The sequence below is a fragment of the Triturus cristatus genome, chromosome 6, assembly GCF_964204655.1.
Source record: "Triturus cristatus chromosome 6, aTriCri1.1, whole genome shotgun sequence".
In the NCBI taxonomy this organism is placed as follows: Eukaryota; Metazoa; Chordata; class Amphibia; order Caudata; family Salamandridae; genus Triturus; species Triturus cristatus.
This window is the reverse complement of record NC_140589.1, coordinates 595328682-595349694: the sequence shown is the minus strand read 5'-3', so window position 1 is coordinate 595349694 and position 21013 is coordinate 595328682. Positions and strand designations below refer to the sequence as shown.

Here is a 21013-nt window from a genome sequence, read left to right as displayed (position 1 = left end):
TCTGCGGCAAATGGAACCAGCAGAACCAGAGACGGTGCCCAGAAAGATGGTGAGGTATTTGCTGTTCCTGAGACCTCTTGAGCAAGGGGCAAGGTCCACTTCAAGCCCTTGGAGATAGTTTCTCAAGCAGGATACACACACAGTTCCTCTCCTTGGCAGAAACAGCCACTGCAGGCCAACTCCTGACAGCACACAGCAATGGGGCAGTACTCGTCCTCCAGTTTTTCCATCTCTTCTCCTTGGCAGAGGTTCCTCTTGAAGTCCAAAAGTGATCTAAAGTTCTGGGGTCTGGGCCCCAATATTTATACAGCAAAATTATTTGTTATCTGAAGGCAGAGTATGTCTGTGCCCATCCTAAACCAGTTCTGTCTTCACTGGTGCAGCTTCCTGGCAGGAGGTGCAGACAGCATTGTGGAAGGCAGACCAGGCCCATTCAGGTGAAAGGAAATCTCCTCCCCCTACTCTAAATGCAGCCCAGGTCGATTCAGCCCAGCCCTGACCCATCAGACTCTCTGGAGCCACTGCACCTTCCCAGCCCCTGTCACTCCAAAGCCAGATGTCAATCCACATCCTACCAGAGGCACGCTTGGATGGCTAAGCAAGAAAATACCTAATTTCTAAAAGTGGTATTTTCAAACACAGAATGCAAACATCACCCTCACTAAAAGATGCATTTTAACATTCTGAGTTGAGGCATACTAAACTTTATTTTCCAACCTTGTTCCCAGGTGTAGTTATGTTTATAAGATGTTATAAGCAAACTCCCCATTCTATCCCATGGGAACAGGTAGCCTTGCAATAGTGAAAAACTACATTGGCAGTAATTCATTATCAGGATATGCCACACACAACAGGGCATGTCCTACCTTTAACATGCATTGCACCCTGCCCACAGGGGTAGCTTGGGCCTACCTTAGGGGTGACTAACATGTAAGAAAAGGGAAGGTTAGGGCCTGGCAAGTGGGTGCACTTGCCAGGTCGACATGTCAGTACCAGACAGCACACAGGCTCTGCAATGGCAGGCGTGAGTTACACTTACAGGCTGCTAAGGTAAGTGGCACAATCAGTGCTGCAGCCCACCAGCAGCATTTGATTTACAGGCCCTGGGCACACACAGTGCACTGTACTAGGGACTGACTAGTAAATCAAATATGCCAACCATGGATTCACCAATCCATAACAACAATTTACAAAGGGGGACTTGCACTTTGGCACTGAACAGCAGTGGCAAACTGCCCAAAGCATCTAGACCAGCAAAAACGAAGTCCAACACACAGCATAAACACAGGAGGCTAAGACAAAACTACAGGGGAAACCGACGCCAATGATGTCAGGTCTAACATGTGTCATATGTGTCACTTCCTGTGATGCCATTAAGGTCAAAGGGTATGTGATGTCATTTCCGCTACCCCTGGCATGTTGGTGAAATGATGCCCATGAATATACTCACAGGTCCTTTGCTTGGTGTCCTCCTGAAAGTCCACAAATTCATTCTACACCTGCAGAAAGGTCTAAAGTTGAGACTCTAAAGTACATATCATCTCAAATTTCCCCCCAAAATGTTGAAAAACTAAAGCAATGCTCAAGAAAACTTCAAAAAATACCCAGGACAAAAAGATTTAAAACCCTTTTTTCAAAATGCTGTATGAAAGATTCACAAATCGAGGTGGAACATTTAAAAAACCAATAAATGTACGAAAATTCTAAAAAACGCTCCAAGGATTTGCCAAAAAGAAAACCCAAAAAATGAAAATGAATTTTAAATAAATGCTCCAAGATGTCCAAGTGAAAATTCCTAGTCACTGCTTTGTTCGTCCAGATGCAGCGCACTTCCACTGTCATCTTCCGTTCAGCACCTCTAAAATAAAAGGAAAATAGTTAAATTCACCTTAACATTTGAAAACAAGACCCTTAACTACAAAAAAAAGTATTACAACTTTTTTTAAAACTGTGATGTTTAGCAGACAAAACGTAAATACTTACTGGAGCCAATGCAACTGCAACCAGCCACCGCAGCCTTCAATCCTCCGAATGTCGAAGAAAGACTGCTCCTGCATATGTGAAAAAAACAAACTGGTAAATTAATAGACATAAAAAACTTTTAATCTCCACCTCAAATTTATTACAAAATAAATAATATGTCTTTTCAATGTCTTCAATAGACTTGGTTTTTTAAATTAAAATTTAAAATGTCTATTTATTATTCAAGAACAAAAATGAAGATTAGAAAAATAGTTAAACACATTGATTTTTTCTCTTTGTTTGACCGGACATGATATTTATCTATAAAAAATATTTTATTCCTACTAATTATTTTCTACCTCTTTTTACAGAGCAAAAAAGAAATGAATTATCAATCAATTTGAAATTCAAAAGAATTTCAGATAGCAATAACTAAAAAAGAATATTTATTAACTAAAAAAGTAATTAATGCTTATCTGTTTTACAGATCTATATGGCCCCAATAAATAAATAAAATAATTTTCCTGAAACAGGTCTCTACAAACATATAATAACATTATACTAATAATAATTTGCCTTCTTTTTTCGTACTGCCCTGAAAACCAAGAACATTTGAAAACAGCTATGCTAATGTTAAACTTGCACCTTCTACATTGTATTTGTGTTAATAATAAAGTTATCATTTTATTACCATATATGACCATTAGCTTTGTAATAAATATTTTAAATAAACAAATTTGTAATAAAACATTTTATTATAATTCAATATTTTTCTTTCTTTTTTATGAATATATAAGAATGATGAAACATAATTGAAAATACTACATGATATAATAAATATTATAAACACATAGCTCTACTTTATACATATTTTATCTCTCCCCATTTAGTTTTACTTTTCAGAACATGGAATGTGGGTAAACTCCCCAACCCCTTGTTCCTAAAGTAAATCAAAATAAATGTAATTAGGCACACTAGAGGAGTACCCCCCCCAACACCCCATTCTAAAACAATATTTATTGGAGCATATTGGGGATATAGCTTCTAACTTGCATTCTAAATTAAATATAAAACAATAATATGTCTTTTAGGCTATGGGGCAAATCTCCACAGTCCGCTCCTTAATGAAATTTGAAATAATAATGTATCCTCTTTTGTTAGTTTATGGTGGTAAAACCACCAAACCCTCATCCTAAATTCAATTTAAAACAATAATTTATGCTTTTTGCTACTGGAGGCAAACCCCCAGCCCACCAATCTAAATTAAATAGAAAACAATACTTTGTTGACTTTCATTTTCAGCTTATTGGGGTGGGGGTGGTAAAACTTTCATCCTAAATTAAATTGCAAAATGAATTTTATTTTAGCATAAGCATGTCCCATATTAGATAGATACATATTAGATATGCACTTACCTCTATTGTACTGTTCCCTTGCATAGTAGTGTCCCATGTCGTTTTGTAGTGATATGTAGGTTGTATAGCCGATGTGGTAAACATCCAATGTGGTTTGGATTCATTGTAATGGATCCTCATTGTCTGTAAACTTGGGGTCCATCCTAGAAGCAATATTTATTATTCATTAGTATTACCAAGCTCAATAAAGCCTCAAATGGCGAGTTAAAAAACGTGCATTTATAATCGGAATAAAACTTCAACTGGCTGCTTAAATAATGTTGTCCCTGTGAAATTCACTGGTGAAACTGAATGTATGTGTTGTCTTGTAGAGTGCACGGTTTCCCCTAAGGGTTTCCTGGTGCTGAACAAAGGTAGAATGAGTCAAGCCCATACATTACAACAACCAGGTCTTCAAGTTATTCTGGAACATGGTGAGTGAGGTGCAGATAAAAGAGAGTGCAGGAAGGCATTCCACAGCTTCAGGCCTAAGTACACAAAGGACCAACCTCCCATGCATGCCAAGCTGATTCCAGACACTTTACAGAGAGAATGGTTGAGTGATCGAAGCATGTGAGCAGGCTGGTAAGCCACTACAAGATCTTGAATGTAGAGTGGGCCTTATGCTGGATCTGGCCTTGTACTTGTAGCACAAGGCCTTAAACTGAATTTATTTATCCACGCCCAGCCAGTGGTGCTCATAGAGAATATTCAACGCTGAAACTGTGGCATTTTGGACAACTTGTAGTTGCTGAATGACTGCCTTATCTGCTACCAGATATAAGATGTTCCCATAGTCAATTCTCAAAAGAATCGGGGCTTGGATCACTGTTTTTAGGATGATGGTGGAATCAAACCAGTGATCTTTTTTACCCACTTCAGCACTGCAAAGCATGTTGAGGTCACCTTGGTCATCTGAGGCTTCATTGATAGACTCTTATCAAGCCAGAAGTCAAGGTTCTTTACCTGGAGGTCATTTCCAGAAGGGTCCAGAGATTCTCCGGACAGTGCTGATGGCCCCAAAGTCGAGGGCTCTTGCCCAAGACCATAACCTTGGTCTCCTCGCTGTTAAGCATGAGAGCATTATTACTCATCCAGGTAGAAATGCTGATCAAGCCCACATTCAGGGCTACGGTACTGTGTCTATGTGCAGATAAAAAGGAAAATATTATTTGTGTGTCACCTGCATATGAGAACAGGGTTAATCCGCAGTTTTCTACCACATCCGCGAGAGGGTGTACATATATTTCTAAAAGAATTGGGCTTAGTGCTGAGCCCTGGGGAACACCAGACGTAAAAGCACACAGCTCTGATTTGACACTGACTGAGAAAACCAGGAATGATCTAGATTCCAGGAACAAGTTTATCCAGACCAAGTCTGTTCCCTGGAGATCCAGTGTCATCAGCCTTTCCAGGAGGATGGAATGGGACACAGTATTGAAGGCCACACTGAGAACTAATCAAATCAGCATATCTGTGCTGCTCTCATCCAGGAGTCATCTCAGGTATTCTGTAACTCCTAGGAGGGCTGATTTGGTACTGTGTACTGCCCTAAAGCTAGGGGTGGGCGGAATTTGCAAAATCCACTTTCGCAAATTATCGCGAAAATGTTAAAATGTTAAAAATTATCGCAAACACGCGGAAATATCGCAAAGATGCAGAAGTTTTTTTCCCGCATGTTCGCGTGATTTTCTGCATGGTTGCGGCTCGCCAACTTACCCATGTGGTTGCTCGCGGGCGCGGCCATCTTGTTTTCAGTTGTCTCGCGGTGCATGATCGCGAGAAGAAAGACGTGATTGCGTGACGCATGACGTCACTGCGGGCGCGAACTGTCGCGAGACAGCGCAAATGGCTAAAAACAATACATCTCATGGAGAACACAACTGGATCAAGAAAACTTGTTGGCGAACGCAGGGATTCAGGTAAGGCGATCGCGCGCGCGCGAGAATGTATTATTTTACAGCGCGAGCAAGAAACAAATTATCGCCAAGCTGCGGAATGCGGAAATTTTGACATTTTCGCGCTCTCCGCGGAACGCGAAAATGTCAAATTATCGCAATTTCCGCGAACGGAATGAAATTTTCGCCCAGGCCTACCTAAAGCCCAACTGCGAAGAGTGGAGAACGTTTTGAGCTTCCACAAAGGTGTTAAGCTGTGAATTTACGTGCTTCTCTAATGTTTTGGAGAAGATGGGCAGCATGGAAATCGGTCTAAAATTAGCCCAATTAGTGGGATCAAGTTTAGGTTTTTTTTAAAGTGAATGGACCATGGCATGTTTCCATGCTGGTGGAATACATCCATCTAGTAGTGAGGAGTTGAGCAATCTGACCACTATTTGGTGTAGGTCCAGGTCCAAGAGATTGCGTTTAGTCGGGGGGAAGAGGATCAAGCAGAGGGCCCAATGTGACTGACCACATTTGGGACAAAAACTGAGGAATGTCCAACAGAGACAGCAACTCCATCTTGGGAGCAACTGCAAGCATTAGTAGAGAATTTTCTTCCCTTCTTGGGACAGGGTCCGGAGTGCTGATGTTTGGTGTCAATCAATCAATCATAGTATTGATAGAGCGCACTACTTACCCGTGAGGGTCTCAAGGCGCTGTGAGGGGGGGGCTGCTACTGCTCGAAGAGCCAGGTCTTGAGGAGTCTTCTGAAGATGAGCAGGCCCTGGGTCAGTCGTAGGTGGGTGGGGAGGGTGTTCCAGGTCTTGGCGGCGAGGAAAGAGAAGGATCTGCCGCCGGAGGTTGTACGTTGTATGCGGGTGACAGCAGCGGAGCGGAGCTGTTGGGTGGGGGTGTAGAAGCTGAGTCGGCCATTGAGGTAGGCTGGTCCGGTGTTGTGGAGGGCTTTGTGTGCGCAGCTTGAAGGTTATCCTCTTTTCGATGGGGAGCCAGTGTAGGTTTTTCAGGTGGGGGGTGATGTGGCTGTGATGAGGGACATTGAGGATCAGTCGGGCGGATGCGTTTTGAATGCGTTGCAATCGTCGTGTTTGGCCGGGATACCTGCGTAGAGTGCGTTGCCGTAGTCAAGCCTGCTGCTGACGAGGGCCTAGGTTACTGTATTTCTTGTTTTGGTGGGGATCTACTTGTAGATTCTGCGGAGCATGCGGAGGGTGTTGTAGCAGGAGGAGGAGACGGCGTTGACCTGCTTCGACATGGAGAGGGAGGAGTCGAGGATGATTCCCAGGTTGCGTGCATGGTCGGTGGGTGTCGGTGCTGTTCCCAGCGTGGTTGGCCACCAGGAGTCGTCCCAGGCTGAGGGGGTGGATCCGAGGATGAGGACCTCCGTTTTGTCTGAGTTCAGCTTCAGTTGGCTGTTCTTCATCCATTCGGCAACGGCCTTCATTCCCTCATAGAGGTTGGTTTTGGCGGTGTGCGGGTCTTTGGTGAGGGAGAGGATCATGCCTCGGTGTGATGCTAGCAGCCTGCCCTCCAGTCTTGTGAGCCTTTGCAAGGTGAAGCTGTATTTTGGCCAGCTTTTTAACAAAAAAGTGAGCTAGCACTTCCCATTGATCTTGAGGCAGCGAAGGGTATTTTTCTTGGATCTGAAAGCTCCTTGACCACATTAGAAAGTGTCTTCGGGCAGTTTTAGGCATTAGAGATCTTCTCCTAATAGAATGCCACTCTAGCTGCCTTGCAAAGCCCATAGTAGTGTTACAGGGCTGATTTATACTCTGCTGTTAGGTCCTCATTGTAGGACTACCTCCACTCTCTTTCTAGGCCATTACATAATGTTTTCTCTAGGGAAGGGCTTCACTGAACCATGGGCAAGGGTGGTGGAGTCTCGGTGAAGACCTTGATGTTACTGAAAGGATTGCCTTCAGAGAATTCATGATCCAACAATCGACCATGGGCTGTTAAAGGTCTGCTGGCTTTTTAAGGTCTGGTACAGTGTGATGCAGTTGTACATTCAGAGCAGGGTCATCTAGTCTAGACCAATTTCTAGATTTGCTGAAGGTGGTGGCCGGTCTTATCAAGGGGGGAGTCTGGTTCCTAAAGGAGAATGGCACTGCCAGATGGTCCTGCATACTTTGTGTGTGCTTGTGCTTGACATCAAATCAGACAGATGAAGGTAGCTCTCCCTGCAACATTACCTGGAGTCTTCGCCTCACACTTTTCTGTGCTCTTTGCTAGCGGTAGTTCAAACATGCCAGTGAGGCAATGGGTCGTATAACAATTCAGCCAATGAACTACTGACGAAAGGCTGAGTTAAACAATCTAGAGCTGTTTCACAAGGTTTCCCACTATGAATACAAAATGTTGTGCCTCCCTCATTGGCTGTGAGCCATGACATAACAAGAACTTGCACTGCCCAATGTTCGTTACTAATAAAGATTTTTTTTTACCAAATGTTAATGTTTGGCAAACACTATATAACACTAAGAGGTGTTACATGTTTTGAATAATAACTGACTAATACATAATGATTAAATAAATAAAACTTTAAATGGTGCACTAACTGACAACTGCTAATATTGTTAACCAGCAAGAGGTTATGTTTCTGTGCTGTAATTCCATCTATTCCAATATAGGAATGTGTTGTTTTTAGTGAAGCAACCGTTCTTTCCAGGATGGCTTCTTTGTTCACCAAATACCCCCAGCCAGCTTCTGAAAACAATGCTCCTCATACATTACATAGAAAGCACTCTGGAGACAGTAGAATGATACAGCATGGAGCCTCTACAGAATACTGGATACGATTTTTAAAAGAGTAGTGACAAAGTTTTTAGCAAACACCTTGACTGTCAAGTCAGGCCTAAATATGGCCTTCCAAATTCTTAACGTACTGGTTTAAAGATTTCAGATTTTATATGAACTGGTAAGAGAAAGCCCCATTTTCTTTGCAGGTTTTTGCAAAATATAGAATTTTAGATAACAATGGTGCTGTGTACAAAACTGACTCCTTCCAAAATTCTCAGACAATTTGTAAGGAAGTTTGTTTTGTGTTTTTAAAACAATATGTATAATAAACAAACACATAATATGAAAATGATTTTAAAGATTTGCCTGAGAACCCTTTGACATGAAAGAGAGCGAGGGAAATATTTTCTTGAAAATAAGCTCAGACATCTGCTCACATCAGTTTGCCCTATCATACTGATAAATGGTGATGAGCATCATTACCTAAATATCCTAGACTACAGATTTCATAAAAGCAGGGGTATTCACTCCAAGACTGTATAAAACGGGAAACAACGACCGTGTTGTTACAACGCAGTGCCATTACTAACCAACAGCCATATGCATCAACCAAACCAAAAGCGATTCCTTAATAGCGAGAAATAAGGAATCGTTATTAAGGAATCGCTATTGAGCATGCATCAACGGATTCGGTAAATTTTAGCGATTCCTTAAAAATCGCTATATTCACCGAATAATCAATACCGGGGCATGCAAACTCCGAATAGCTATTTGCGAGTTCGGTAACACCGAATTAGCAATTAGCGAATTCGGTATTAGCGAAATCGCAATTGACCGCGTCGCACCGGGAACGTGCAGATAACATCACCAACCAGGAAATACTGCAGCCCTACCCACATTGCCTCGACAGAGGAGCAAACAGGAGCTGTGACTGAAGACTGCCTGTGCAGAGTGAAGCCACAACAACTGAGCCATCCTCAAAACAAATACCTGATGGAGAAGGAAGCACCATCCAGCGCTGAGGCTGCATGCAAGCGCAAGCGCAAGTTCTCCGAAAGGGAGCTGGAGCACCTGATAGAGGGAGTAAGCAGCAAGCACGATCGCCTCTTCGGTAAGCTGTCCCTCAAGGTGCCTGAGGCGGAGAAGCGCCGCATTTGGCTGCGCATCCGGGAGAGGGTGAATGCTGTAGGTGTGACGCCCCGCAGCATCGACGACCTCAAGAAAAGGTGGTACGACCTGCAGAAGCGTGCAAAGGAGAGGATTTCAGAGAGGCTCCGGGAGGCAAGCAGAACCGGAGGCGGCCCTTCCACGGTACAAGCAAACACTGCCCTGGAGGTCCTGGTGGAAGGAACAATCGAGCGGGAAGCCGTCGTGGGAGTGACCCAGATGGACACGTCCGGCGCAGCCACAAGTGCCCAAGGTAAGATGCATGCCTGTGACCATACCCAGCATAGCGTAAATCCATTTCCATGCCCCCAGCAGGATCTGAGTGTGTATGCAGCTTTGGCACACACAGCTTTACTCCTAACACTAGTGCATCATGGGAGTTGTAGTCTAGTCAGCCCAGTGTGCATGTACAGGCGTAAATGCAATGCCCATTCACCACATCAGTTGAACATGGATAGAGACTGTTTATTTAGTGGATCACAGAGGGACATGTATGTGTACAACACTATGTAGGTGTAACTATCCCACTAACCATGCACTGTTTCACGCACAGATGCATCTCCTGGGGATTCGGACGACAGCGGGCGGCTGATAATATCCGAGACACCTGTGGATTCCGACCTGGAGACAGCACAGGATGCGCATACATCACCTCCACCTGCCACCCCACCAGCACCACCACCACCAGCACCACCAGCACGGGCACCGGCACCAGCACCACCAGCACGGGCACCAGCACCAGCGCCACCAGCAACAGCACCAGTCACACCCGCTGCAGCTACAACAGCCACAAAAGCGCAGAGGCGCAGGTCCCAAGTTGCGCCCTTGCAGGTGATGGAAACACCCTCCACACAATTGGGACACAGTCTGCGCACCATCACACCACCTGATGCACCACCTGGACGCGCAAGACTCACACAGCAGCGCAGGGCTCGGAGAAGTTCCGTCTCCTCAGGCCACTTGGATCTCCCACACACTTCTGCCATCGAGGAGAGGATGCTGCGTGTACAGCGCCTGCAGGGACGACATATGGCAAACATTAGCTGCAATATCGTGCGCCTTGCTAGAGAAATGCGTGCCATGACTGCGGCGGTTACGGACATGAGCACGGCGGTTAGGGACATGACCACTGTGGTGGCAGAGGGCAATGCCACCTCAGGGAAGACATCCATGAGCTCACCCGTGCCATGAGGGAGGGCCATGAGTGCGAGAAGAGGAGGCACCGACAGCAATTGGTGCGTTCCGCCGCCGCTACAAAGGCGATCACACGTCACAGCAACAGTACCGCAGTGTTGGCACGCCGCTCTGTGTCCTTGCAGGTGGACCTTGGGCACTTCTGCGGGGATGTTGCCAAGGCACTAGGGCAGATGACCACTGCTGTTTAACACCTACAGAGCAGCACATGCAGTGCTGCTGCTTTGGGAGGGGATGACGCCAGTGAGGCTGCCTCCAGTGTCAGCAGCGTGTCACTGGCAGAGCCCAGCACCAGGCGCCGCAGTTCGCGGGCCTCCACGGGGACAGGCCGTGGTGAGGCATTGGAGACACCTGAGCGGAGGCTTGGGGTACGTGGCAAGCGCCACTAGACAGATACACAGACATGCCGGACCATGGTGGGGCAACCATGGACCTCCCCTTTCTGAGTCTGCACAGGCGTGACTTTAACGCACATTTGATTTTACATTTTTCCTGTGGAGCATTATTTCCATTGCTTGTTTTGTTGCACATACCGCAGTGCTACTGTGCATTAAACAGTTGCACCCCAAACAAACTTGTAATGTTTCATTCTCACCTGATTCAGAAATGATGTTGCATGATGTATGTCCGCCTCCTGTGGCCCTCTGCTGTGTTAGGGACGTGTGCCTGTCGTTGTTGGGCGGGTGGTTGGTCATCCCGGTGGTGGTCATTCCTGTCAGCCTCTATGGGTATCCCCCTTCTGGTCGCAATGTTGTGCAGCATTGCACATACAGCAATAATCCGGCAGCAGGTTTCAGGTTTGTATAGCAAGGCGCCGCCAGTCTTATGTAGGATTCTAAAGCGACTCTTCAGAATCCCAAATGTCCTCTCTTTGACATTCCTAGTGCTTATGTGTGCTGCGTTGTAGCGTTGTTCCTGTGGGGTTGCTGGATTGATGTATGGGGTGAGTATATATTCACGCAGGGCGTAAGCACTGTCACCTAGAAGATAGAAGCAAAGACTTAGCATTGGTGATGTCCATACATGTGTGGTGTTGGTGTGGGGAAGCGTAATTTGTACGTACCAAGCAGGAGTCCCTCTCCAAATTCTCCGTTGATTAGACGCCTGTGGATTCCACTGTGGCGGAATATGTAGGAGTTGTGTGTGCTCCCCGGGAATTGTGCCACTAGGTCCGTTATGATGTGATTGGCATCGCACACAACCTGCACGTTGATTGAGTGGTAGGACTTGCGGTTCCGGAATATGTGCTCATTTGCTGCGGGTGGACATATGGCGATATGCGTACAGTCGATGCATCCAATTACATGGGGGAATTGTGCCACCTGGTAGAATGCCTGTTTGTTGCGGTCCAACTGCTGTGGGGTTGTGGGGAAGCTGATGTGGGAGTGTAGCATTGTCAGCATGGCATCTAGGAATTTCTTGAAGAAGCGTGAGAGCGCGCTTTGCGATACGCCTCCGGCTACCGCAATTACCCCCTGGAAACTTCCTGAGGCCAGTAGGTGCAGGCTGCATAGGACCTGGATGTGCTCAGGGATTGCATTGGTCCGTGTGTCTGGTGCTGCAGTAATGGTTCCAGGTCTGCAATGAGGCGCATGATCATGGCACGATTGAGTCGATACTTCTCGTACACCTCGTCCTCATTCTGGCCGAGCAAGGTGATGCGCAGTCTGAAAACTCTCTCCTGGACCCTTCTCCTGCGCTGTCCTGCCGCATTGATGCGCATCCTCCTTGCAAGCACATAGAGGGCTGCCATTTTGTGGTAGCTAACAGGGTCTCCTTGGCCACATTTAAGGGGTTGGTGATTACCACAATCAGTTGCACCTGTAGAATCATTTTTTTTATTCACATATTTTTTTTTTTAACTTTACCTTCAGGTTCTGATTCCCCTTATTTAGCTCATGCAAAATAGCGATTTTTGGGATTTTCGGTATTTGCGACTGTTGTTGCATTGGGTAGCGATTCGTTATTTGCCATTGGCACTTGCCGGGAGCTATTAGTGATTTCGGTGATTGCTAAATCGGTATTTAGCGAATCGGTATTTTTGCATGTTGGTTAATTGCGATTCGGTATTTTACCGGATTTCATTTAGCGATTGGTTATTTGCTCACAGTTTTGGTTGATGCATTGGGATTCGTTTTTTTTTCATGGCTAACGGGTGTTATTAGCGATTCGGTATTTTACCGACTGGATTTTGGCTTGATGCATGAGGCTGCAAGTCGTTACAACGACTTGCGTTAGATGGCGCTCTATACTAAGGAATAGTTTGATTTACTATTCCACCACCTTCCCTAGTGTTGCACACACTGGAGTTAGAATAGTAAATCATACTATTCCTAAGTCCAGCTCGCCATCTAGCGCAAGTTGTTGTAATGACTTGCGTTGTAATGGCCCTGTGTTGTAACAAAGCGGTCGTTATAACTACCGCGTTGTGATTGCATCGCGGTGTAAGATCTGCGATGTAAAGTTTCATATTCGTATAAAACAGACTCTACAATTACTTGCATACTGGGTTCTGCTTTATCATTGTGATGCAGATGCCACCATGATGACGAGTTCTGTGTTAGAATGGTGGCATGTGGAATGGTCAGGTGTTTTAGCAGTTGGTTTCCGCTGCCTTTTCTGGCTAGTCCTATACCTGTATATTGAATAAAACCAGGAGTTATCTTACCTGCGAAGACCCTGTGTCTTCCTTTCACTGGCAACGATCAGATCTGGACCGTGGTGGACCGGCAGATCAGGAGGTTTCTTCTTGGTGTTTGTAAACCAGCAGATGGGGAATCCTCCCATCTCAGCCCAACAGCAGCACACCCCTGCGTGTTTTCTGCGCCTTGTTTCCTGCCCGACAGCATTATGCGGGGGCATACTCCTAGGTAAGATTTTTTTGGGGTGTTTTGCAACTTTAGTGACGTCACCTACCTCGTCATCATCGCGCGTAGATTAAACCCTGCCTTGTAGCCTAGCGACCATTGCCCATCCTTTCCCGTGTCTGTTCTGGCTGCGTCACTACGTGATTAACGTTGGTAGCCTAGCAACCTCCAGCTTTGAGTCTGTGATTATGGCACCAGTTTCTTTTCGCTGTCCAGCCGTTCCGCCGACTCTTTCCATATGTCTTTCTCTACTTCCTGGGTGCCACATCCTGGTAAAATCGACGTCTGCTCAAACCAGGTGCTCCTGTTTATCGTTGTTTGGCGTATCGGTGATATGCACACCCTGTTGTTGCATATTCAAGAGCTGGATCTTCTTCCCGCAGCGAGTACCAGTGACACGCACACCACGTTGAACAGTCGGATTTTAATTCCCCACCCTACCCAGGTCACTGATGTGCCAAGTAGACTCCTGTCACCAGTTTTCTGGTAACTTTCTATTTTTTGCTGCAGCTTTTCCAGCATGTTGTGTGCACCATCAGTTACACACACACTGTGTTAATTTTTATTGCAATTTACAACTGTTCACTCCCTGCACAAGAATATTCCAGCGAATTGTGTGCATCTTCAGTGACGTGCACACAGTGTGACCTTTTATTGTTTTACTGCTTTTCGCTTTCTCATAAGCCTAACCTGTTCATGTTATTCCAAGCATTCATTCTGGTTTATATCATTGTAGTCATTTAAACCTGCCAATATGCAACAGTCTGTTTTACCCACTTTTCCATTTTTAGACACTCCAGGAAATCCCCCTGTGCAGTGGGAATTATGGTTAGAAGGGTTTGAGGCTTACCTAGACGGCTTTGAAGCAGACGTTTTCACTCAGAAGAAAAAGTTAGCCTTATTGCACCATTCTTTGGGCACTGAAGGGAGGAAGGTTTTAAAGCACTTACCTCCAGCTGTAGTTATGGGTGAGGTTGATGCAGTGGATGAATATGTCTCTGCCATAAAAAATGATGGATGCCAGATTTAAAAAGAAGCATCACATCATACTGGAGAGACACAGGTTCTACATGAGGAAGCAGTTGCCCGGCGAACAAGTAGAAGCTTTCATAAGTGATTTTAGAGTCCTAGCCGCAATATGTGACTATAGAGCTTTTGAGAATGAAATGTTAAGGGACCAATTACTTGAGAAAACTAATAGCAAAAAGATTCAAGAGAAGCTTTTAAGGACTGAGAACTTAACTTTGGACAAAGCATTAGAAATAGCAAGAAAGGTAGAGACTACCAGCATGTACATGGACCAGATAGTCTTAGAAACTAAATTGCATTCAGTTACGGTGGAGAATGTCGTGTACAAGAGGGAAAGGTAAAGTGATAAACAGAGAACATTAGAGTGCTACAGATGTGACAGCAGAAGCCATTTGGGTTATGCTTCTTTCTGTCCTGATAAGCATTGCGCAAAATGCAAAAAGAATGGTAATTTTGCTAAAGTGTGCAAATCTAATCCAGTACATCTCAAACCTATGACTAAAAAGTTTCTGTCAGTTGATAACGTACCTGTGGTGGATACTGAGCCTGACAGTGAGGAAGAAACTTTGGTCATGATGGTGTTGGATGCTTGTGAATCGAGTGTTGTGGGGAAGTTGAATGATTTGAGTGATTATCGCAAAACGACTGAGTCCATAAATAAGGCTGACAATCCAGAGGTCTTGAAGCTTGACTGCACTAGTGTCAAGCATCCATTTTGTCAAATTGGTGTAGATGGTGAAAATATTTCCATACTGGCCGATTCCGGTTCCTTTTTAACTCTCATTGGTCCCGAAGAATGGAATAGTTAGTCAACATTCCCTTGAAGAAATCCCTGTTTAAGCCCGTAGCTTATGGGGAGTAAGCCTGATCAGGTATTGGGGGAATTTGATCGTGGGTTAACTTTTAAGGGGCATTCCACTCCCTCTACTGTGTATGTGACAAAAGATGGATCTTCTCTTCTGGGATGGTTGGAGCAGAAAAATCTGGGTATCATTTCAGACCCAAACAGTCCAGAGCAGGTTCTCCTTAAAGAGGACATAAAATCTATCTGGGCGGTGGGGGTACAGGATTGGAAAGCGTCTTTTCCAGAGGTCTTTAGCAAAATTCTTGGAAAAATTAAGGGTTTCACATTGTATAATTTTGAAGCAAGGAGTTCAACCTGTGGTTCACAAAGCCAGACATGTTCCATTAACCACGAGGAAGGATTTGTCCCTGGAATTAGAATCTCTTTGTCAGCAGGGTATCGTTGAGCCCATTGAGAGCTCTCAATGGTTGTCCCCTAGGTTTTGGCCAGGAATGAGAATGGTGCCCTTAGAATAAGCATTGACTTGAGGGATCTAAATGAGAGAATATTGGTCGACAGATATCCTCTACTTAACATTACGAAGATGCTGGGTTCATTAAAGGAGGGATAACATTTTCACCACCTTAGATATGTCCTTTGCATATCACCAGATCACTCTCAAGAAAAAAAGTTGGCATCTTCCATCCTTTGTGACCCCTTCTGGTGCTTACAGATTTAGGAGAATGCCCTTTGGACTTGCATCAGCTTCGGCAGTATTTCAAACGGTCATAGAGGCGATGTTTTCTGGTGTTCCCAATGTCAAATGTTTCCAGGATAAAATTTATGTGTACAGTAAGAATGTGGAATGTCATGACAAGACTTTGGCCACTGTTCTATCTCTCTTGACTGAAAGGGGTGCCACATTAAAAGTAGAGAAGTGTAAATCTGCAGTGGATGAGGTGGATTAACTGAAATATATGTTATCTGCTCGGGAGTGGAAACTGAGGAGAATTTAGTAATGGCCATAAAGGGTTTCTCCACACCGCAAAATAAAGACCTTTTTTTTTGGCATGTTGGAATTTTATGCCAGGTTCATTCTAAACTGTAGTGATAAGACACATAACATAAGGATGCTGATGAGAAAAACCAGCAGTTTATGTGGTCTTAAAGCAAGAGTGTGAATTCCAGCAAATAAGACTGGAATTAAGCTGTGCCATTCCCCTGCAACCTTTCGATACACATGATCTTTTCATTGTCATCACAGATGCAAGTCAGCATGGGTTGGGTGCTGGGTTACTTCAAAATAAAGGAGAGGTGAGAAGGCCACTTACTCTGTGATTGAGTGTGAAGCCCTAGCTTGTTGGTGGGGTGTAGATCATTTTAGGCAATACTTATGGGGTTCGGAGTTCATCATTCACATGGATCACAAGCCTTTGATTAACGTATTCACCACAAAGGGAGCCAGCAATGTCACTCCCCGCATTGCTAAATTTTAGTACAGGTTAATGGAGTTCCAGTTTCAATTGGAATATATTCCTGCCGCTAAAAATATTTTTGTGGACTGTTTGTCCAGGTTGCCCCTCTCCAATGTGTAAGTAAGGGAGCAGGTGGATGATGGTATTTGCTTAGTGGCCTCATTGGTGGAATCTGGTATTGGTTGCATATCAAAGGAAGAATGGAAAGTCACTGTGCAGGAAGCTGAAACTATCCAAGTGGTGGTTGGTATGTTGAGTGAGGGTTGGGTCCCTAAAGCTGGGGAAGCCAGTTCTTTCAAACATGTCTTTCCCGAGCTAAGTATGCATATGGGCGTGTTGAGAAGAATGGATTTGTTGGTGGTGCCTGTGGCATTGCAAAGCAAGATTTTGGCTTTGACCCATGAGGGTCACATGGGCATGAGAGCCATGAAGAGGAGAATTAGACATATTTTGGTGGCCAGGCATGGCTAGGGGAGTTGAACTTTTTGTGAGAGACTGTGTAGCGTGTGTGCTTAGTGACAAATCCCAAGTCATGTTTCCTAATCCAATTTAAGCAGTGCCTGTTCCTGACAAAGCGTGGTTTAAGTTAGGTTTGGACATCATTGGACCCATGTATGTTTTGGATGAACGAAACAGGTATGGTTTAATTGCGGTGGACTATGGCTCGAGGTGGCCTGAAGTGAAATTTGTGAAGTCTGCCAACACTGAGGAGGTGTTAGAATTTCTCCAGTCTTTATTTTTGAGATAAGGTTCACCTGTAAAACTGGTCACCAACAAGGGGGTGCAATTTATGGTCAAAGAGTTCCAAGGGTTCATGAGTCATTGGGGCATCAAGCATATTATCACTTTGTTATATCATCCATGTGTAGTGCTAGAGGCACTCTTGTGTTCTAACACCACGTGATGACCTTTGACTACTATCATTTTAATTGACTTTGGTGTTTTATTTGATCCTAACCTGAATGTACATCCTGCATTTGCCTTGTTTCTCTTGAAGATTTCTTCTCGTAGTTTTGAAGTGGGAGCTGTCACAGTAGAACAGCCTTGCCAAGAACAGAATGTGTGGGATGTGCATTTGAAAGCATGAGAGAGAGAGGTGTGGAATGCACTTTTTGGTCTCGAAGTGCAGTGTTATGAGCAGTGGTGCACAAATGTGCATTGTGTTGTAAACTGAGAGATGAAGTATGTGATGCTATAAGTAGTGGTGCACAAATGTGCATTATGTTGTACATTGAGAGATCAAGTATGTGATGCTATAACTAGTGGTGCACAAATGTGCATTGTGTTGTACATTGGGAACTATTATGCAGTTCTTACTATTTGCTTTGACATGGCCTTATGTCCTCTTGAATTCTGACTCTGCCTTGCTTGAGCTTTTCTGTGCGCACAGACAGGTCCCCATAGGGTTTGCAAGTTGTTTTGGTTAATCACGTTCAAGGTTGTTTTGTGAGAGATTGTTTAATGTAGCCTGGAATAGTGTATATATCTGTCTGATTTCTTGCAGGACGTCCAGTATTACTTGCTGCTTGTTTATTCATTATTATTATTATTCATGCATTTAACTGTTGCATTTACCAAGTGTGTTATTATTGCTTGCATATATATGTATATATATCTATATACATTTGAATGATGTTAATTTGGCATCTGGGAAAGCCATATTGTTAGAGAGCATTGCATAAATAAAACACCAAGCCGCATTCTAAAAAGAGAGTCTTTGATGTGTTTCATTTTATAAAGTGAAACCCCTTTTCTAGGTGGTGTTGTGTTTTATGTCTTCTGCCTCCTCGTGCTTGGGCCGTCGTGTGGGAGGGGTAATTTGAAGGCGAGTCAAGACACCCTGCAATAATGGTTTGGTAGAACGATGTAACAGGGTCATGAAGGACAGTATTCAGTTGTCAGTGGTAATTAGATTGAATTGGAAGAAGGGACTTGTAGACTTGTGGTGTACCCAATGTGAAACGTGAATCAATGAGAGAAAATTGTGAAAAGTCCCAGAGCAAGTATGTGACCAAGGAGCCAATCAAAGGGAGAAGACAGGCTCTTTTCAAAGCCGGAGTCTCGGTTAACGTGAGATTACCTGGTCTGGTTGCTAAGGGGTATTCAACATTTTCCAGTCCTATGCAGATCATTGCTCTCAGAGGCAGATCTGTCAAGCTTAGTGGTGGGAAATGGTGGAACAAGGAGAGGTTGTCCAAGCAGAGGTCTGACGGTGAGCAGGGAGTACTTACTACCACACAAAGCAATCCTAGCTTGAATGGTTCTGAAAGAGAAAGGAGACCTCCTGTTTGGTTCAAGGTACGTGAGATATGATATTAATGTCTGTGTTGTTTGCTTTTTGTATCTGTTTTCTTGCCATGCTTTCCTTGTCATGTTTTGATGCACACCCTCCGCCATTGTTGTACTGTAAGCTTTTTATGTTTTTCCTGACTTCCCTTTATTGTGAGAGGAGAGATGTGGTACTACGATCTTGGAAAGGACCCAAGGTGTACGCATTCCCTCCCTTTGCCATGATTCAGAGAGTTCTTCAGATAGTGAGACAGGATCAGTGCTTCCTTGTCCTAATAACTCCCTTTTGGCCATCCCAAGCATGGTTCCCCACCACTCTAGAACTAGCTTCTTAATTCCTACCCTAGAATCTTCTTGCAGACGTAGACGGAGGAGTTCACCCCCTAATTCAGAACAGGAGTTTAACCCTTCTTGCCTGTAGAGTGTGAGGAGATCCAATGAAATCTCAGGACTTTCGGCAACGGCTGCAACTCTCCTCAGAGTGTCTTGGGCCCCAGGCACTCACTACAGATATAACAACATATGGAGAATCTGGGTACGTTGGTGTCTGGAAAGGAACCTGGATTCCTTGGAGGCACCTATTGTTGACATAGTTAACTTCCTTGTTAAACAATTTGATAAAGGCCTCAGCTATAGAACTATCAATTGCTATAGATCAGCTATTTCTCCTGGTCATGTCCTTGTCAATGGTAAAACGGTAGGTAAAAATGTCATTGTTTGTAGAGTGATGAAAAGCATTCGTTTAAGAAGACCTCCTAAACCTAAATATGAAAGTCTTTGGGCTGTCAAACTAATCCTTGATCTTTTCAATAATAATAATTAAAAAAAAAAACTAAAATAAAAACTTTCCATTAAGGTGGCTACTCTACTATGCCTGATCTCATGCAGAAGGGTCTCTGATGTCAAAGCCCTGGAGATTACGAATAGGTAATATAACATGTTCGGAATCAAATTTGAGATTTATAGAAGAACAAAGACTATGTCTGATTCAATCTTTTACCCACGTTTTGATTTATGTCCAACACTTTGCGTAGTGGACTGCATGAGAGAGTATGATCGCAGAATGTTTGCTCTTCGCCCTCAGGATGTTAACCAATTACTTATATCCTTTGTTAAACCCCACAAAGGCATAACCTCGACCTCTATTGCTAGATGGGTTAAGACTGTTATGGGTCTAGCAGGTATTCACTTAAAGAAATTTCAAACTCACTCCCTTAGAGGGGTGCTATGGCCAGTCAATCTCTCTGGTCTGGAGGTAAGTTGGGACAACATTCTCAAAGCTGCTGACTGGTCAAATGCTAGCACCTTTGCACGTCATTATTACAAGCCTATTGAACATATGTCTGATGTTGTTTTACAAAGCTACCAACATGCATAATGTAGCCTCCGTTCTTGTAATGAAATTGCGATTCTCATATTACCATGACTAGAGAATCTGGATTTCATTAAAGACACGGAGGCTGACATTATCCCGCCCATCCCACCCCTTGGTGGTCTTACAATGATGTAATGCTGTTTTTGTTACAGTTTATTACTGTACTTTTTATTAACAGTACTTGTTTCATCTCTTGTTCCTTTTAGCTTGATAAGCTCGACACTGTTTTTTACATTCAAGAGATATTTATTTATTTCTCTTTTCAGGTAACGCTCCTTCACTGTGTGTCGTCTGGCCTTTGGTTTTACCTTCGTTCTTCCTTCTCCTTCATCCTGCTCATCAGAAGATAGTTTTGATGTTTCAAGTTTCATGAACCTATTTTCTTCCACATTTAAAAGAGGCAGATTGTTGATGGCTCATGCCTTTCATGTGTTGCTATTGTTCTATTCTGGAACCTTTTAATATTGTGATGTAAGCGGCTGCTTGGACTGCATTAAAGGAATAATGCATAATGTCAGCCTCCGTGTCTTTAATGAAATCCAGATTCTCTAGTCATGGTAATATGAGAATCGCAATTCTGCTTCATTATTGTGATGCACGTGCCACCATGATGACGGGTTCTGTGTTAGAATGGGGGCATGTGGAATGGTCATGTGTTTTGGCAGTTGGTTTCTGCAGCCTGTTCTGACCGGTCCTGTACCTGTATACTGAATAAAACTAGGAGTTATCTTACCTGAAAAGACCCTGTGTCTTCCTTTCATTGCAGTTATCAAACTTGGGATGCAACATGAAAGAATGATTTAGGTCATTATAGAAGAGGAGCAGGAGCCTTTTCAC

The 21013-nt window shown here is 44.1% G+C and overlaps 1 protein-coding gene and 1 long non-coding RNA gene across 2 annotated transcripts in view; both read right to left on the bottom strand.

Annotated features, from left to right (window-relative positions):
* MRAP2 (melanocortin 2 receptor accessory protein 2) overlaps positions 1-21013 on the bottom strand; it is an 899706-nt gene that overhangs the window by 112822 nt on the left and 765871 nt on the right. The window lies entirely within an intron of this gene.
* LOC146817543 (uncharacterized) lies at positions 1610-3422 on the bottom strand. Its single transcript, XR_014963007.1, has 3 exons — positions 3378-3422; positions 1984-2051; positions 1610-1858 (listed from the first exon to the last, which is right to left on the bottom strand). It is a non-coding gene; the product is annotated as an uncharacterized LOC146817543 (long non-coding RNA).